A 6,000-nucleotide genomic window follows, 5' to 3' on the forward strand; every position below is an offset into this window, starting at 1 on the left:
ATCTATACTAAGGTATGTTTTGTTTAAAAAAGACAAAAAAACTACTGTTTCATATTCTACTGAGAGGTCAAAAAGGATGACTAGTTTTGTAAAGATACAATTAGTAACTAACAAGAAAACTTTTGAAATGAATAAACGGGTACTAAATCCTAATTAGGTTGAATTCAAAAGGAGAAGAAGGAGCAGCAGATATGGACTATAAAAAAATAGTAGTAAATGCTTCTCTATATATTACATGCATTCATGCTATTAAATATTATTAGAAAGAATTATTGAAAAGATTATTTTCTGTCTTATGATGAATTCATTTCAAAGCTGTAACATGAGAAATCTGTTTCCTCATAATTTTCTATACTCTTGATGTACTCTTCAAAAATAAAGGTAAACTAAATAAAATTTCAGTTAAATATAACTGAAATAATTTATTGCCAGTAGATCTACATTGTAAAATCTTACTACATCATGTTCTTAGCCTGAAGAAAAATGATAAGAAGATGGAAATTCAAGTCTTCAGGGAGAAATAAACAATAAAAAATGAATTTTAAAATTTGAAAAATTTGGGAATAAATATGATTACTTATTTTTCTTCTCATATTTTTAAAGAAATATAACTCTTTTAAAACAATAATGGACACTATTTGAAGATGTGTAACCTATATAGATGTAATGTATGACAATAACAACCCAAAGGATAGGAGTAGATGAATGGAACTATACTGTTGTAAGATTTCACATTTTATATGAAGTAGAATGATATTAACACTAACTACACTATAATAATTTAAGGGAACATAAGTCTAGTGTAAAAATGTTAATACTGAAATTAAAAAAAACATGCAAAAATACAATTAAAGGAATAAAATTACAACAAAATATTTGGAAAAAGCTGTGATTAAAAATAAAGGCATGAAACTAAGGGGAAAAAAAGCTGATGTCAGAATAACAGGAAAAACAGTAGAGAAATAAACAAATCCAAACTTATCAATAATTGTATTAATTGTAAGTTGACTTTATTAAATGCAGAGATTGTAAAAAAGAATTTAAATACAAAGCCTTGCTCTATAATGTCTACAAAAGATAAATTTATGGTATAAGAACACAGAAATTTTGGAAGATAAAATCAGGTTAGTTCAGTTCAGTTGCTCAGTCACGTCTGACTCTTTGCAACACCCATCAATCGCAGCACGCCAGGCCCCTCAGTCCATCACCAAATGTCAGAGTTACTCAAACTCATGTCTATCAAGTCGGTGATGCCATCTAGCCATCTCATCCTCTGCCATCCCCTTCTCTATCTGCCCCCAATCCCTCCCAGCATCAGAGTCTTTCCCAATAAGTCAACTCTTCCCATGAGGGGGCCAAAGTATTGGAGTTCCAGTTTTAGCATCAGTCCTTCCAATGAACACCCAGGACTGATCTCCTTTAGGATGGACTGGTTGGATCTCCTTACAGTTCAAAGGACTCTCAAGAGTCTTCTCCAACACCACAGTTCAAAAGCATCAATTCTTCGGCACTCACCTTTCTTCATGGTCCAACTCTCACATCCATACATGACTACCGGAAAAACAATAGCCTTGAATAGACGGACCATTGTTGGCAAAGTAATGTCTCTTCTTTTGAATATGCTATCTAGGTTGATCATAACTTTCCTTCCAAGGAGTAAGCGTCTTTTAATTTCATGACTGCAATCACCATCTGCAGTGATTTTGGAGCACAAACAAATAAAGTCTGACACTGTTTCCCCATCTATTTCCCATGAAGTGATGGGACGAGATGCCATGATCTTCATTTTCTGAATGTTGAGCTTTAAGCCAACTTTTTCACTCTCCTCTTTCACTTTCATCAAGAGACTTTTTAGTTCCTCTTCAATTTCTGCCATAATGGTGGTGTCTCTGCATATCTGAGGTTATTGATATTTCTCCCGGCAATCTTGATTCCAGCTTGTGCTTCTTCCAGCCCAGCGTTTCTCATGATGTACTCTACATATAAGTTAAATAAGCAGGGTGACAATAGACAGCCTTGACACACTCCTTTTCCTATTTGGAACCAGTCTGTTGTTCCATGTCCAGTTCTAACTGTTGCTTCCTGACCTGCATATAGGTTTCTCAAGAGGCAGGTCAGGTGATCTGGTATTCCCATCACTCTCAGAATTTTCCACAGTTTATTGTGATCCACAGAGTCAAAGGTTTTGGCATAGTCAATAAAGCAGAACTAGATGTTTTTCTGGAACTCTCTTGCTTTTTCCATGATCCAGCGGAGGTTGGCAATTTGATCTCTGGTTCCTCGGCCTTTTATAAATCCATCTTGAACATGTGGAACTTCATCATTTATGTATTGTTGAAGCCTGGTTTGGAGAATTTTGAGCATTACTTTACTAGCATGTGAGATGAGTGCAATTGTGCGGTAGTTTGAGCATTCCTTGGCATTGCCTTTCTTTGGGATTGGAATGAAAACTGACCTTTTCCAATCCTATGGCCACTGCTGAGTTTTCCAAATTTACTGGCATATTGAGTGCAGCACTTTCACAGCATCATCTTTCAGGATTTGTAATAGCTCAACTGGAATTACATCACCTCTACCACCTTTGATCGTATTGATGCTTTCAGACTGGTTCCAAATAGGAAAAGGAGTACGTCAAGCCTGTATATTGTCACCCTCCTTATTTAACTTCTATGCAGAGTACATCATGAGAAACGCTGGACTGGAAGGAACACAAGCTGGAATCAAGATTTCCAGGAGAAATATCAATAACCTCAGATATGCAGATGACATCACTATTATGGCAGAAAGTGAAGAGGAGCTAAAAAGCCTCTTGATGAAAGTGAAAGAGGAGAATGAAAAAGTTGGCCTAAAGCTCAACATTCAGAAAATGAAGATCATGGCATCCGGTCCCATCACTTCATGGGAAATAAGTGGGGAAGCAGTGGAAACAGTGTCAGACTTTATTTTTGGGGCTCCAAAATCACTGCAGATGGTGATTGCAGCCATGAAATTAAGAGACGGTTACTCCTTGGAAGAAAAGTTATGATCAACCTAGATAGAATATTCAAAAGCAGAGACATTACTTTGCCGACTAAGGTCCATCTAGTCAAGGCTATGGTTTTTCCAGTGGTTATGTATGGATGTGAGAGTTGGACTGTGAAGAAGGCTGAGCGCCAAAGAATGATGCTTTTGAACTGTGGTGTTGGAGAAGACTCTTGAGAGTCCCTTGGACTGCAAGGAGAGCCCACCAGTCCATTCTGAAGGAGATCAGCCCTGGGACTTCTTTGGAAGGAATGATGCTAAAGCTGAAACTCCAGTACTTTGGCCACCTCATGGGAAGTGTTGACTCACTGGAAAAGACTCTGATGCTGGGAGGGATTGCGGACAGGAGGAGAAGGGGATGACAGTAATGAGATGGCTAGATGGCATCCCTGACTCGATGGACAGAAGTCTGGGAGAACTCCGGGAGTTGGTGATGGACAGGGAGGCCTGGCGTGCTGCAATTCATGAGGTCGCAAAGTCAGACACGACTGAGCGATTGAACTGAACTGATAAGGAACAGAACAAAGCAAAAGTTAATTTAGAAAAGAAATAATATAAACCATGAAAATATCAGTAAAAGAGAAAACAATATAGAAAGTGTCCTGCTAGTGAAATGTCAGGCACAAAAGGACAAACTGCATGAGCTCACTTCTATGTGAATTCTAAAAAAGTCAAACTCATAAAATCAGATTGTAGTACAGTGGTTGCCAGGGTCTAGTGTATGTGAGAAACTGAAAGATGTAGTACATAGGGTACAAAGGTTCAGTCATATGGTATAAATATTTCCTGGAGATCTATCTATAGCCTGGTAACTGTCACTGTGGTGAATACTTGAAATTAGGGAATAGATGGCAATTTAAATCTTCTGAGCTTCCCTGGTGGCTCAGAGCTTAAAGCTTCTGCCTGCAACTTGGGAGACCTGGGTTCGATCCCTGGGTTGGGAAGATCCCCTGGAGAAGGAAATGGCAACCCACTCCAGTATTCTTGCCTGGAGAACCCCACGGACGGAGGAGCCTGGTGGGCTACAGTCCATGGGTTCGCAAAGAGTCGGACACGACAGCGACTTCGAAACACCCACAAGAGAGTAACTATTCAGAGGTGATGCATAGCTTATTTAGGTTGACTGTGGTGATCCTTTAACAATGTATGTTTGTTGTTTAGTCTCCAACTCGCTTGATCCTCTGGACTGTAGCTTGCCAGGCCCCTCTGTCTATAGGATTCTCCAGATAAGAATACTGGAGTGGGTTGCCATTTCCTTTTCCAGAGAATCTCCACTACCCAGGGATTAAACTCACATCTTCTGCATTGCAGGTGGATTCTGTACCACTGAGGGCTTCCCTGATAGCCACGGATCCACCTGCCAATTCAGGAGACATGGGTTTGAACCTTGGGTCAACGAGATCCTTTGGAGAAGGAAATGACAACTTACTCCAGCGTCCTTGCCTGGGAAATCCCATGGACAGAAGAGTTGGACAAAGCATCAAGTTGTACACCTTAAAGGTATGCAATTTCTACCTGTCAAATATATCTCAATAAAATGATTTAAAAAGAAAATGTTTAAAATGTGTTTCTTTGAAAATATAATTAAAACTAATAAAATAAATTAGGGCTTATAAGGATGAAATTTTTCAAGCACACAATAGCAATGTAAGAAAAGAAAGAAAGGAAAAGATCGACTCCACAGATGTGGAACATTAATAAGGGAATATAATGAATAACTAGTTGCCAATATACTTAAAAATGTAGTAGACACTGACAAATTCTTTGAAAAGCTTGTTACCAAAATGACATAATATGAAATAGAAAAACCAAATAACCCTTAACTAGGATGCAGACTATATTTTAAGATAAGGCTCACACACATACATACATCCAACTAAATAAAACAAGTCAGATAATTTTATACAAGAATTGCATCAACATATAATAAAGAAATAATATCAATGTTACATAAATCTTTGAGAACAATCTTTAGTATCATTAACTATCATTAAAATTCGTGAGAGCCTGCTATCAGAAAGGCTAAAATTAGAAAGACTAATCAAATCCCATGTTAGGAAGGACATGGAACACCATATCCTTTCTTATATTGTTGGTGATACCATAAAATATTATGGCTTTGGGAAAATATTTGAAAATATCTAATAGATAAGCATGAAAGTGAAAGTTGCTCAGTCATGTCCCACTCTTTGTGACCCTGTGACTGTAGCCTGCAGGCTCATCTGTCTCTGGAATTCTCCAGGCCAGAAAACTGGAGTGGGTTGTTGTGCCCTTCTCCAGGGTCTCTTCCCAGCCTAGGGATCAATCCTAGGTCTCGTGCATTGCACATGGATTCTTTACCATTTGAGCCACCAGGGAAGCCCCATAGATAAATATAGACCTACTCTATGATCAAAGAATTGCTTGCTAAATATTTATACCAGTAACTTAAAACACATGCCCATAAAAAGACTTGCATCTTAATGATTACAGCAGCTTTGTTTATAACAGCCTCAAACAGGAAACAACTACTGAGGGGATGGGATGGGGAGGGATTTGGGAGGGAGGTTCAAGATGGGGACACATATACACCCATGGCTGATTCTTGTCAATGTATGGCAAAAACCACTACAATTTTGTAAAGTTATTTGCCTCCAGTTAAAATAAATTATTTTTAAAAATAAAATAAAATGCGCATAAAGAGAAGAATGAGGAAACAAACTGGCATATGCTAATTAAATAAAGTACTACTTAGTGATGCAAAGAAATGATTCACTGACATGTGCATGGTAATGTACGAATAAATCTTTAAGCAAAGAAACAAGATCAGAAGTATACCTACTGTATTATTCCAACTATATGAAAGTCCATAATCAGAAAATCTAATCTATCAGGAAAAATCAGGAAAAAAGTTGCCTCCGTGTGGGAAGTGTCTATTGATAAAAAAGTGAGGAAATTTTCTAGGGTGATGGAAAATTCTTTATCTTGACTATACACCAA

Source organism: Ovis aries, chromosome 1 (assembly GCF_016772045.2).
Source record: "Ovis aries strain OAR_USU_Benz2616 breed Rambouillet chromosome 1, ARS-UI_Ramb_v3.0, whole genome shotgun sequence".
NCBI classification, from domain to species: Eukaryota; Metazoa; Chordata; class Mammalia; order Artiodactyla; family Bovidae; genus Ovis; species Ovis aries.